Genomic DNA, 13,782 nt, shown 5'->3' on the forward strand with positions numbered 1-13,782 from the left:
GCAGATGATATGATAGTTTGTATAAGGGAACCCCAAAAATTCTACCAGAGAACTTCTACAGTTGATAAACAATTTCAGCAAGGTGGCTGTATATAAAATTATATAAATGATAAATAGGCTGAGAAAGAAATTAGATAAACAACACACTCCACAATAGTCACAAATAATATAGAATATCTTGGGATAATTCTAACCAAACAAATGAAAGATCTGTATGACTAGAACTTCAAGTCTCTCAAGAAAGAAATCGAAGAAGACCTCAGAAAATGGAGAGATCTCCTATGCTCATGGATTGGTAGAATTAGCATAGTAAAAACATCCTACCAAAAGCAATCTACAGTTTCAAAGCAATCCCCATCAAAATTCCAACACAATTCTTCAAAGACATGGAAAGAACAATTCTCAATTTCATGTGGAAAAACTAAAAATTCGGGTTAGCCAAAAAGTTAACAAAAAAAGAACTTCTGGGGGAATCGCCATCCCTGATCTCAGACTACAGTACAGAGCAATAGTAATAAAAACTGCATGGTATTGGTGCAGAGATAGACAGGCTGATCAATGGAATAGAATTGAAGACAAAGGAAAAGAACACACACTTATGGGTATTTGATCTTTGCCAGAGAAGACAAAAATATACAATAGAAAAAAGAAAGCATCTTCAATAAATGGTGCTTTTCTGACAGTTGGTATGTAGAAAAATGAAAATAGATCCATATTTTTCACCTTGCACAAAGCTCAAGTCCAAGTGGATTAAGGACCTCAACATAAAATCAGATACACGGAATCTAATAGAAGAGAAAGTAGGAAAGTGCTCTGAATTCATTGGCATGGGGAGAAATTTCCTAAACAGAACTCCAATGGCTCAGGCTCTAAGATCAAGAATTGGTGTTAGGTCATGGGACCTCCACTTGAGCTGGATCCCACTTTGGCCCTGTTGCTGGACCTTGTTTTCCTCAAGCTGTTCTCCTTTTCCATCCCTACATTTCTTCCTGATAGGAAGAATAGGTCAGAGTTTTGACTGTCCGATAGCAACCCCATCCCTCACTTGATGCCCTGTCTTTCTGCTGGAGGTGGGCTCAACAAGTTCCCTCTCCCCACTGTGGGGCATTTCTCAGGACTCAAATTGTCCTGAGAGTCTCTCACTTTCCAGGTCTCTGGTACATTCTGCAGGGTCCTTGCAATCTCCTGCTTCCAGCTAATGCTCACTAATTAGTGAGAGCATACCGTGCATGTCCTTTTGGGTCTGAGTTAACTCACCCAGGATGATATTTTCTAGTTCCATCCATTTGCCTGCAAAACTCAGGATGTCCTCATTTTTAATAGTAGTATTCCATTGTGTAAATGAACCACATTTTCTGTATCCATTCTTCTGTCGTGGGACATCTGGGTTGTTTCCAGGTTCTAGTTATTACACATAAGGCCGCTATGAATATAGTGGAACATGTGTCCTTATGGCATGGTGGGGCATCTTTTGGGTATATTCCCAAGAGTGGTATTTCTGGATCTGTAAGTAGGTCTATTTCCAATTTTCTGAGGAACCTCCAAATTGATTTCCAGACCATTACTGAGGCTATGGGGCACTCACAAAAAGGGACCTATCTTGACTGCCGTCCAAAAGACCCAACAAGCAGCTGAAAGAGTCAGATGCAGATATGTGCACCCAACCAGTGAACAGACGCTGCTGACCCCTTTGTTGAATTAGAGAAAAGTGGGAGGAAGCTGAGGAGGAGGGAAACCGTGTAGGAGGACCAGCAGTCTCAATTATCCTGGAACCCTGAGATCTCTCAGACATTGGACCACCAACCAGGCAGCACACACCAGCTGATATGTGGTCCCCAACACATGTACAGCAGAGGACTCCCAGGTCTGGGTTCAGTCAGAGAAGATGCACCTAACTCTCAAGAGACTGGAGGCCCCAGGAAGTTTAGAGGACTGGTGGGGTGGGGGGATGGGGACATCCTTGTGGAGACTGGGGGAAGGGTGTGGAGGCAGGGGGTGGAGAGGGAGGAGGTATGGGATGTGGAACAGGTGGAGGGTGGATGGGGAGGGGAATTAAATCTGGAGTGTAAAAGTAAATAAATAAATAAAAAAAGAATAGATCAATGGGACCTCATGAAACTGAAAAAGTTTTTAACATCATTTAAACACCAGTGTTATTTTGTAGAAAGAGAACAATTGTAGCGATTTAGGGGCTTTTTATATACTTTTTTTTTTTTAAAGAAAAGAAGTCTCAGAACTCTAATTTTATGTTTAAATTTTTCATTAAATTCTTTTTGTAACTGGAACTATGTCACAGTATAGGAAAATTGTGCTTTGTTTCAACAATTTGTCCCTAATGATTAATAATTTTTAGATGGAAAGATTATAGATGTATCGATTACCGTTCTATGTAATTAAAATTATTTCTCTGTTTTTAAAAAAGAAATTATACCCCAGTAATTTCTAGAATAACTGGCTAACATCTAACAAAAACAAACAAAACAACAAAAACAAGTGATTTAGGTTAGTTCTTGCCAAAGCAAGCCCCTAGTGACCTATTTCCTTTAATTCTATCCAAGGTAAAAAAAATTATGAAGCCTTTAGATGGACAATTATCTTTCAAAAGTTTGTGACAACAATGGAAATTAAAATAAAAAATAAATTGTCCAAAACCAGCAACAAAGATACTCTTAATATTGAAAACTGAATTATAATAAGAGAAACATAACTGAGAAATATTCATAATGAAGCTTAGCATATGTAATGAGTATTAATCATATTTTCAAAAATACTAAAACCAAGACATAAAGAGGCTGAGGATAAAAGCATGCCATTCACGTGTGAAATGCAAGTAAATAAGGTACACAAGGGCATTCTCAAGAGTGTGTATATCAGCAAACAAGTTTTAACAAACTGCTCAATAAGTTAGAACTAAACATACCACCATGTGGTCATTAACATTTACAAGAACCACATTTCCCAGGTGGGAAAATGTTGCTATTTAGAGACAGAAGGGAGTCTTAATAATAACTCCACTCACTGTGTACATTAGGCACATAGGAAAAAAAACAAATTCACTATTAATATTTTTTTTTCAGAAATAAAATTGCAGCAGAACATTACAGATTTTTATTGTATTTAATATATTCTAGATTTTATTGTATATCTCAACACATAAGGGAGAACCAGAAGAAAAACAAAAGAAATGAGGGCGTCAGTATGCAAAGGTGAGAACCTTGCTCCTGCTTACACTCATCATGCCGAGACCCTGGGGCACTCCTGATAACACTGTGTGTGGAGCTGGGGTCTGGAGTCAGGATCATCTGTTACCTTCCCCTTTCTCCTTAGTGCAAAGAGGCAAACCCCTGGTTCACCTTTTCAGGGGCATCTTAAGATCCTTATGGAGATACATGGAAGCAAAAGAGGAAGCTTTCTTACAACATCTAAGCTGAAGATGTCACTAAAATTGGAATAAAGAGAAAGGGAAAAATTCATGCAGCCAATCGGGCTTTATGACCTTAATGATCCAATGGCTTCATTCTAACTAAGAAAAGCAGTGGAATAACACAATCAAGATCTAGAACTGTTTGATGAAATGCACACTAAAACTTTAAAATATGAAAATTAATCTCATTTGAAAAGTTCAGGTACGTAGGAAGGAACACTTTTAAAGGAATTTAATATTGTGGCTTATGTTCAAAGTTAGCACAGTAAGCAGAAAGCTACGGCTTCCCATCTTGTGTCTTAAGCTGTAACTGGTTTTATGAGTGTTTTTTAAACTTGAAATTGATGAGTGTGATACAAGCTTTATTTGGACTTTATTTGAATTTCAACTAATTTCTAAGAGCTCCTGACAGATGCTCTTATAATGAATAGGCCCCAATTCCCATATAGCCCATCTCAAAGCTATTTTTGACTCTGAAATGAATTCCAGGAAGACACTCCTGAGTCTTTTTCCCAGCAGCAGAAATAGCTTCTCTTGTGGCCTCTCTGACCTACACCAACGAAGCTGGTTGAGAGATGCTTTTGCCCACGATCCTTTTACCAGAGCATCCCACAAGCAGAAAGATAGGTTGTTAGTTCATCTTCAGAAACCTATTCTCACATTCCCTAGAACTGTGTAGACATAAAAAGCCATAGGGGAATCACTCCCCCTTATTTCTAAAATGATCTCAACATTGTTCCCTTAGTGAGACTTGCTTGCAGAGCTTATAAAAGGGGCTTATCTATCACTAAAAGTCACTGTTCTATCAAATAACTCAATTCTTCTAATAAAGTTTTGTCACCCCCAGCTTCACTCACAGCATTGGGCCCTTGTTTTGCTGGTTGTAATGCCTACCAGCCTTTGTCTTCCCATGACTTCCCACTCCTTATTTTGGGATGTTCGAGGTTTTTTACTCAAAAGACTTTCACTGAGTTATCGTCCATTATTGACCTATCTTATCTTTCCTTTACATCCAAGCTTCCAGAGCTGATGGCTCTTCCCATTGAGACAAATGAAACTCTGACTTAGCTTTCCAACATAGTAACAGTGACTTTACTAGGGTGCATTTCCAAGCCAGGGATTGTTATATGGCTTTGTAAAACACTTTCTTAATTAAAAATATACAAAAATAAGGGCTGTAACAATTCAAACAATACAGAAGCAGATAAAGATAAGATCAAAGGCTTTTGCTATATATACACTTTTGCTATATCTATAACAGATTTTACACAAACACACACACACCCATACACATACACACACACACACCCATACACATACACACACACCCATACACACACACACACACACACCCATACACACACACACAGACACACCATACACACACATACACAGACACACACAGACACACACACATCCATACACACACAGACACACAGACACACACAGACACACACACACAGACACACAGACACACACACAGACACACACACACACACACACACACACACACACACACACACACACACACACACACACACACAGACACACACACACACCCACACACACACACACACACACACACACACACACACACACACACACACACACACAGACACACACACACACAGACACACACACACACACACACAGACACACACACATACACAGACACACAGACACACACACACACACACACACACACACACACACACACACACACACACACACACACACACACACACACACACACACACACACACACAGATAGACACACACAGACACACAGGCACACACACACATACACACACACACACACACCCATACACACAGACACAGACAGACAGACAGACAGACACACACATACACACACACACATACACACACACATGTGTTTTAGGGTTTTACCGCTGTGCTAAGACACCTCAAAGCCCACCTCCAGTTACCACTTCCTCCAACAAAGCCACTTATAGGCCTATGGAGACCATTTTCATTCAAACCACTACATTCCACTCCTGACCCTCATAGAGTTGTCATCATATCATAATGCAAAAATGCATTCATTCAAACTTCAAAAGTCCCCATAGTCTATAGCACTCTAAATCCAGTTTAAAAGTCCAAATTTCAAAGTCTCTTCTGAAGATTCATGCAATCTCTTAACTGTAATCCCCTTTGAAATTAAAGTTAAAAAGCAGATTACTATTCCAGCATAGAATGGCACAGGACATACATTGTCTTTCCAAAAGGGAGGAAAGGGAACATAGTGAGGAAATACTGGACCAAAGCAAGACCAAAAACCATCAGAGCAAACTCTGCCATCTCCATGCCTGATGTCAAAGTGTTCTTCAGGTCGCCAACTCCTTTCAGCTTTGTTGACTTCAACACATTCCCTTTCGTGGGCTGGATCACGATTAAAGCCTAATATTCACTGGGGCTGGAGAGATGGCTCAACAGTAACAGTAAGCTCAGAGTACTTACTGCTTTTGCGGAAGACCTGGGTTCAATACCCAGCAGCCATTGTTGGAGATATTTACTGGCCCTTTAAGTTGGGAATCGTCTCTCTCTTCTATACCTATTACTTTTAGGTTTGGTCTTCTCATTGTGTCCTGGATTTCCTGGATGTTTTTGGTTAGGACTGTTTCACATTTTGCATTTCCTTTGACTGTTGTGTCAATGTTTTCTATGGTATCTTCTGCACCCGAGTAGCCTCAGCTTGTGTTCTCTTAGGGTCTGTATGACATCTGCCCAGGATCTTCTGGCTTTCATAGTCTCTGTTGAGAAGTCTGGGGTAATTCTGATAGGTCTGCCTTTATATGTTACTTGACCTTTTTCCCTTACTGCTTTTAATATTCTTTCTTTGCCTTGTTTATTTGGTGTTTTGAGTATTATGTGACAGAAGGAGTTTCTTTTCTGGTCCAGTCTATTTGGAGTTCCATAGGCTTCTTGTATGTTCATGGGCATCTCTTTTCTTTAGGATAGGGGAGTTTTCTTCTATAATTTTGTTGAAGATATTGACTGGCCATTTAAGTTGTTCCTCACCAGGATTGTCATAGACTCATCTTCTGAAACTGTAAGCCCCATAATAAATAATAATAATAATTTCTTCTATAGGTTGCTTCAATCATGGTGCCTTATCACAGCAATTGAAAAATAACTGACTCTCTTGCAAATGATTCTTCTGTTCTAAAATCCAGTTGTGACATCTCTGGCCTCTCCTCATTGATTTAACTGCAGCTCATGTTTGAACATGTCCTCTTAAATCTTTCATTTTCCAACACTGCACTGCCCTGGCTTCCATCCCACCACCCCGATGACCCCTCCAACTGGGTTAGTTTTGTTGTTTCTGCCTCTTGACTTGAGACTGCAGGCCTTGAATGAGCACATCTGCCCATTATACCAACATGGATGTCCTCAGCTCTAACTTCTCAACTCCTAACTCAAAGAGCAGACTGGCAACAGAACTCTATTACCTCAAGTCACCTCCAGCTTAGTATGTCCAAAGCACAGGCATTTCCTGCAAAGATTGGCTCCATCATGACTTCTCCATTTCTTCTACCAATGCAATTGTACTAGTTGCTCTGGTCAAAAGTTGAGGAATCATTCTTGATGTCTTTTATAGCACACTCTCCAGTTTATCTCACAAACACACTAATTATACCCCCACATCATAGCCCACTATCCAGTTCATCTCAAACTCATGCAACTGTACCCCCACATGGTCTCTGCTATCCACTGTTATAGTTACCATCTGATGGTAGAAAAATGTCACACCCTGACTCCTAGAATCAGCTCCCCCATGATATATGATTGCTTCCAGACAGTCCACATTTTATCCATGAGCCAGAGTGATCCACACAAAACATGAAGCAGATTTTGAGTCTGCTACTCAAAATCCTGTAGTGATTTCTGATTACGCTAAGAATAAAATCCAAAATTATTACAATAGTGCATAATCCCCATGCTATTTTTCTTTTTACTGTGAGATGATATCTGACAAAAACAACTCAAAGAAGAAAGGAATAAAACAGTCTGTGACAACAGTGGTTCTGAAACAGTTCATCAGAACAGCAAGACTGAGACAGTCCATCACAACTGTCCAATTTCACTCTGCAGTTTCAAAGGCTGGCAAACCTGAGTGCTTACCAGACTGAGATACTATATCAGACTTCTGGGTAAAAGATGGACACCAAAGAGGCCCCCCCAAACGGACACTGAAAGTCCTGCCATACACCATAGCTCAGAATACACCCAGGCTTAGTGTGTCCAAAAGCATCTGAGCTAACTGGCATGGACATGGGCCTGCACCCCTCACCTCACAGGCCCCATCAGATGCTGGAAAGCCTGGCAGTCCAGAGGGTGACCCAGCCACTGTCACAGTTACATATTGTCTGTTGGAGGGAGGTCGGAGAAATTACTAGTTCCATCAAAAGCCAGACTTCTTCTGGCATTTTATACTGACTATTGTTTCTATTTTCCAAATGGAAGAAAGTAGACCTCATGTGAATTCCAAATGATGTCTGCTAAACTGCCAAGTAGAACACTGACAACTCCAGGGTGCCATACAGTCTATGGCACAGTTGAATGAATGGTAGTAGGGTCACAAGCATGCTGGAGCCTGCAGAAAGGCAGAGGGAAGGCCATTCAACTGGTTCCGATAGTCCCCCTTTAAAACTGTGCTGTTCAGTTTTTGCTTTGGATAGAGCCCCAGGTTCTCTTAGGCAGAGACAGGGAATGTGATGGTGCTCTGTTTTTCTGCAGTATCTTTCTTTGCAACCATGTCTCATGCCAGACCTTTGAGGTAAGACAGTAGTGTTTTATTACTCAATTGGAAAACACCAGGCCTGGATGATCACCTACTGACCTTCACCTGGCACAGCTGGCTTGCAGGAACGTGAGCACAGCTGCACAGGCAGCCTGTTCTGACTGACTACTTCCTGCCATTGCATCCACTGGAGGAAAGGCAGTGAGGACAGATTATGCTTTCCCAAAGCAGATTCCTTGATTGAAAGGACAACAAACCCAGCTCCTGTGAGTGCCTATGGCTCTCCCAATGCTGTTCAGTAGTCTGTTCTGCTTACCTGATGTAGATACATCCTCAGTAAGGGAACTGATAGCAAACACTCCTAAAGATTCTTACTCTTCTCTTGCTTATCCCTCATTGCATCAGCTCTTCTCCTGTGCCCACCTTCTCTCCCTGTAGCTCCAACCAGACCCATTACCCTTCCTCTCTTCTCTCATCTCTCTCTCAGTTTCTACTTCAATCACGTCTCAGTTCAGAAGATGTCTTCAGCTACAATGAAGTCACTGATTGTTCTGTTAGTGTTTGTGTGTGCAGGTGTATAGCAGAGTATGTCAAAGGTCAACCTTGGATGTCTTTTCTCTCAGGCATATTCATCTTTATCTTTGGAGTGGGGCTGCAACAGGGCCTCTCACTGGCCTGACGTTTTGCCAAGTAGGCTAGGCTGGCTGGCCAGTGAGTTCCAGATAGTCACCTGTCTCTACTTTTCCAGCTCTGGGATTACACATTCTTGCCACCACAGCCTACAACCTAGCATTTGTACATAGGCTCTGGGGATTGAATTCAAGCCCTAATACTTGTTTAGTAAGTGTTTTATCACAGTGAATTTTCTAATGTTATGTTTGATAAACAATGTAGTCTAGCCACTAAATGGACTCACTTGAGAATAATGCTTCAGAATGTGCTAGATTTATGATTATTTCAAAAGCAATCCTGAAAGGCACAAAGGCGTGTACAAAGAGAAAGGCCTACTTAAGAAAGACTTGACCTCATGAAGTACTCAGGCCTACCTAAGATAACCTGGATATGTATTATAATCACAGTGAGAAGACTCAAGAATGGGGAAGGGGCAGGAGTCAGATGAAATTGAGAAGCTTTTGTAAGGCTGAGGACACCATAAATACAACCAAATGGCAGCCTAACAATTGGGAAAAGATCTTTTCCAACGCTACATCCATTAGAGGGCTAATATTCAAAATATATAAAGAACTTAAGAAATTAGACACCATCAAACCAAATAACCCAACTAAACAATGGGGTACAGAGCTAAACAGAATTCTCAACAGAGGAATTTGGAATGGCTGAGAAGCACTTAAAGAAATGCTCAGCATTCTTAGTAATCAGGGGAATGCAAATCGAAACGACCCTGAGATTCTACCTCATACCAATGAGAATGGCTAAGGTCAAAAACTCAAGTGACTGCACATGGTAGCAAGAATGTGCAGCAAGAAGAACAGTCCTCCATTGCTGGTGGGAGTATGAACTGGTACAACCACTTTGGAAATTAAGGTGGTGCGTTCTCAGAAAGGCAGGCATGTTATGTACTCAGTTATATGTGGCATTAGCCATAAAGTACAGGATAATCATATTACAATTCACAGACCCAAAGGAACTAAGTAATAAAGATGGTCCAAGGGAGGATGCATAAATCTCTCTCAAAAGGGAAAACAAAAGAGTCATCAGAGGTAGACTCTCCAGGAGAGAACTGAGTGGGAAAAGAGGTGAGGAGGGGGATGGGAAAGGGGATCAGGTATGGGGAGAAGGGGTGTGGGGGAGGGCTGGAAGTGAAAACCAAAGTCAATGGCAGTGGGGGGATCTCTGGGAGTAGCTGGAGATCTGGGATAGGAGATTCTGAGGAGTCTATGGGGGTGATCTTTGCTGAGGTTTGGTCTTTTGCTGTGTATTATAATGCTAAGTGCTGGCCCCCAAGACCTGGGTGTCCCAGAGAAAAGAGAGTCTGTATGTAGACCCATGTGACTTTGCCCCAAAGAAGTTATTTCTGATTGGTAAATAAAGATGCCAACAGTCAATAGTTGGGAAGAAGAGGTTTGAGAATTCCTGGGCCTGGGGGTTAAAGAGGAGAACCAGGAGGGGGAGAGGAAGGACAGGAAGAAGAAAAAATCACTATGGGTTAGGAGCCAAGAAAGCATAACCCTGATGGCTGGTCAATTGGATTTAAGAGCAATGCAGATGAAACAGTAAGTAATAACTCAGAGTTATCAATAGGAAATAGATTTTAATCACATAAGGGTAGATATCTGCCCAGCTCTTGTGCTGTTTAAGGCTTATTGTAAATAACAAAAGTTGTTTGTCTTTTATCCAGAAACTAAATGGTCAAAAGCTGGGTAGAAACCTCAGATTGGGATTAAAATTTTTCTACAACACATTGGCGCCTCAATATCTGGTAAAAATTCACGTAAAAATAATGTCAGATTTCTGAATGGAAAACATGCTGTCCCTTTAAGATTAGAAAGTGGGGAGAACTGATCTCTTAGCAAAGCCTTGTGGTTTTTCCCCAGACCATGTGGGGTACGTGACTAGGCAACATATTGCTAATTTGGCAGGCATAATTCTGGGGTTCCAAGCATAAGCTAAGACAGAGCTGCATTCCCCCAAAGCAAACCAAATGACACATTGAGCAGCAGGCTCAGACTTCAGCCTGGGGTCTTCCCACATGCTGCTCTATGCTGCCTTGGAGGTGCAGCTTAATAGGTAGCAGATGCTAAAAGACCTTGCTGTGCAATGGAGCAGGCAAAGTCCTACTGCTCAGACAGCAGAAAGCAAGGCTGCATGCCTCCTGCAATAAAAAAATTATAGAGAATAAAATAAATTAAGATGTCAATACTACCTTAAACAACTGGTTTCTTTCAACATGGGCTCTATAGTAATACTGGGACTGCTTAGCCTAGCATATGCTGGCTTGAGAACAGGCTTTTACAGAAGTCTATAAATAGAAGGGAATTTAAATTAAGTTAAAAATAGAAAAATTAATTTATATAAGGAGAAAGGGGATATAAGAATATATTTTCCACAGAAATATTAATCTCCAAAGAAGGAATAAATAAATGGAAATTGATATCAATGTTTTAAGGTTACATGGGTGAGAGAGGTGGAGTAAAGTTGAGCCCCTTTCCAGCATGAGGCACTTGGGTCCCGCTTTCCAGGGTCTGCAGTGAAGATGTCCTACTCATCCCCAGCAGTCAAGCCCTCCAATTCTAAGAACCTATGAGTCTTGTTTGATGTGGACATCAGAGGGGAGTGAGTTGGACAAATTGTTTTATAACTGTTTGCATATATTGTTCCCAAAACTGCAGAAAATTTTTGTGCATTGTGAAAAGGGCACTGGATCCACAACTGGGAATCCTCTCCATTTTAAAGGATGTCCTTTCCACTGAATTGTTAAGAAATTTATGATTCAGAGTGGGGAATCAGAACGGGACAGGTGGAGAAGGCATGTATGTATGATGAAAAATCTGAAGATGAGAACTTTCATTATAAGCATGATTTGGGAGGGTTTGCTGAGCATGGCAAATGCAGGCCCTTATACAAATGGTTCTCAGTTCTTTATCACAATTCCAACTTCTCATTTGGATGAAAAACTCGTGGTATTTGGTCAAGTAATAAAAGGATAGATGTGGCAAGGATGCTTGAAAATGTAGAAGTGAATGGCGAAAAACCTGTCACACTGTGTTATTGTAGACTGTGGAGAGTTGAAAGACAGAAATGACTAGGGAATATTCCCTAAAGATGGCTCTGGTGACTGTCATCCAGGTTTCCCCGAGGATGCAGATATAGACTTAAAAGATGTAGATAAAATTTTATTAATATCTGAAGACTTAAAAAAAATTGGAAATACGTTTTTCAAGTCTCAGAACTGGGAGATACCTATTAAAAAATATGAAAAGGTTTTAAGGTACGTGGATAGTTCAAAGGCTGTTATTGAGAAAGCAGATATATCCAGACTGCAACCTATAGCCTTAAGTTGTCTGCTGAATATTGGTGCTTGTAAATTGAAGATGTCAAACTGGCAGAGGGCAATTGACAGTTGCTTGGAGGCTCTTAAAATAGACCCTTCAAATACTAAAGTACTATACCGAAAAGTGCAAGGATGGCAAGGATTAAAAGAATATGAACAAGCATTGATTGATCTCAAGAAGGTGCAGGAGATAGCCCCAGGAGATAAAGCTATCCAGGTGGACTTGCTTAAAGCCAAACAAATGATGAAGAGAAGGCAGTGTGTGCAAAAATGTTTGCTTAATAAGAATTAAACTTTCTTTAACTATAATACAATGATTATATAAAAGACAATGTATATTACTATCTACATGATCCCTGATTTGTTTCCCTTGATCTTTGTCATTGTTTACATAGCAGTGCTGACATAGGTTCCTTCTTAGTAAAGTGTTATAAAATACAGTGAATTTCATTTTAAAATGTTTTTGTCTACATTTTCACCAAGAGTGGTAGCTGCCCAATGTTTAAACTCTAACTTTTACTAAGTTTTTCGCTTTGTGGACCATCTAGCCCAGTAGTTTTCAACCTGTGGGTCCACTAGAAAACGCAGATATTTTTACATTACAGTTCAGAACAGTAGCAAAATTACAGTTATAAAGTGGCAACAAAAATAAATTTGTTTGGGGTCATCACATGAAGAACTGTACTAAAAGTTTACAGCGCTAGGAAGATTGAGAACCACTGATGTGACCTGTCACAATTATGTGTATAAACCAGCAGGCATGGCTATATCTCAATAAAACTGTTTGTAAGTGTTGGGAAAAAAAGGATACATGGATGAATGAATAAATTCAGGCCTTTGATCTCAATGCTTAGGAGATAAAGGCAAGGATACTTAGGCTTCTTGTGAGTCTGAGACCAACCTAATCTATAAACAAAACAGGATCAGCTAAGGCTACAGAGAACGTTATCTTAATAAATACTAACAAATGTTTTAGTTACCAAAATGAAGGTGGTTATAGGTTTGGTATTACAAATCATCTATGAGAGAGATCAAACTAGAGCATACCTAAATAAACAAGGAGACTGGTAAATTAAATCAATCTATACTTTTGATGACTTTGGGTTGGTGAACCGAGGCCATGATGTTTTGAGAGAGAGGCTCTGTATTTGTGTTAACAGGGAAGGGGGAAAAAACCCAAAAACCAAAACCAAAACCAAACCAACCAACCAACCAACCAACCAAACAAACAAACAAACAAAACAAACAAACAAAAAAACAGGCTTTGGACTCCTTCCAAAGTAATAAGAATCAGATTTGATAGAGGAAGACCCAATAAAGATATTGGTGGCAGACAGAAAGGAAAAACAACAACAACAACAACAACAAACAAACAAACAAAAAAAACCAAGAAGACCAACAGGACAGGCAACAGGCAACATGATTTGCTGATCCTTCTACATGCTGATCCTTTCATACAGCATGAAATATATTACAGTTTTGTTATTGATCAAACAAACTCATAAAAAGACAGTTGTCTTTCACCTGCTCAAACAAGGAACAAAGATTCACCCTTGACTAATCTGTGTACCTTGCACATTCCCT

At 40.2% G+C, this 13,782-nt stretch overlaps 1 protein-coding gene and 1 pseudogene across 3 annotated transcripts in view; one reads left to right on the forward strand and one right to left on the reverse strand.

Moving 5' to 3' along the window:
• Acyp2 (acylphosphatase 2) overlaps positions 1 to 13,782 on the reverse strand; it is a 153,130-nt gene that overhangs the window by 37,417 nt on the left and 101,931 nt on the right. The gene's annotated exons all lie outside the window — the stretch shown is intronic.
• Positions 11,401 to 12,480, forward strand: LOC116912879 (annotated as a pseudogene).

This window comes from Rattus rattus, chromosome 11, assembly GCF_011064425.1.
Source record: "Rattus rattus isolate New Zealand chromosome 11, Rrattus_CSIRO_v1, whole genome shotgun sequence".
NCBI lineage: Eukaryota > Metazoa > Chordata > Mammalia > Rodentia > Muridae > Rattus > Rattus rattus.